Raw genomic sequence first — 1074 nt, 5'->3', positions numbered from 1 at the left:
CAATAATAATAATAATAATAATAATAATAATAATAAGAAGAAGAAGAAGAAGAAGAAGAAGAAGAAGAAGAAGAAGAAGAAGAAGAAGAAGAAGAAGAAGAAGAAGAAGAAGAAGAAGGAGAAGGAGAAGGAGAAGGAGGAGAAGAAGAAGAAGAAGAAGAAGAAGAAGAAGAAGAAGAAGAAGAAGAAGAAGAAGAAGAAGAAGAAGAAGAAGAAGAAGAAGAATACATGTATAATACAAAAACAATGGCGGTATATATAAATGCATTTTTTTTTTAAATATCGATATAGCATCCATCTATGTTGTGGAAAATGACAAATTTGAACATCTTGGTTAAACTTCACTCTTACGTGATGGAAATATTTGATATGAGAAGAAATGAATGACGTCTGGATATACTATTCAAAACTGAATATATTAATCGTTACAAAAAAACAACAACAAAGTGTGAAAAGAAATCAATATTAAAATTCGAAAATATTTTAACACCTTCACATTGAATTAGAACTACATTTGATAAAGATAACTATTAAATTGCATCAAATTTGATAGAACCATTAGAAATCATTAGAAAGATCTAAATATAATTTAAATTTGTTATTGACAAATGAGAGCGATTCAACATGGAATATCTAAATAACAACCCAGAGAGTGGAATATGTTGCTGTGAATTATTCCGATATTCCTAAGTCAGATAACTCGATGCTCTTATCAACAGAAATAAATAAAAATCAGGCGTAGAACTTTCATAAACAATAAAATATAAATTGCTGCATTGTTAATTCTTATTTTGCTTTCTAAATACATATAATTGAATGTTTTCGTGAATGTAAGTTACTATATCATTTATCACACCATTTTATTTTAGTAATTAGTAACTTGTCTCTTAATCATATAACTGACAGACTGTAAGTAAATGTAAACAATTTCATTTATATAGGAAAATATCTGTAGGCTGATGGCTTACTATCTGTGTCTTCAATTCAATCTTAGACTTAGACATATCAAACTAATACCATTATTAGGTATAATACTGGCATATATACATATATATATATATATATATATATATA

The sequence above is a fragment of the Octopus bimaculoides genome, chromosome 13, assembly GCF_001194135.2.
Source record: "Octopus bimaculoides isolate UCB-OBI-ISO-001 chromosome 13, ASM119413v2, whole genome shotgun sequence".
Lineage (NCBI taxonomy): Eukaryota > Metazoa > Mollusca > Cephalopoda > Octopoda > Octopodidae > Octopus > Octopus bimaculoides.
The sequence above is the reverse complement of the archived record's forward strand: the minus strand, read 5'-3'. Positions refer to the sequence as shown.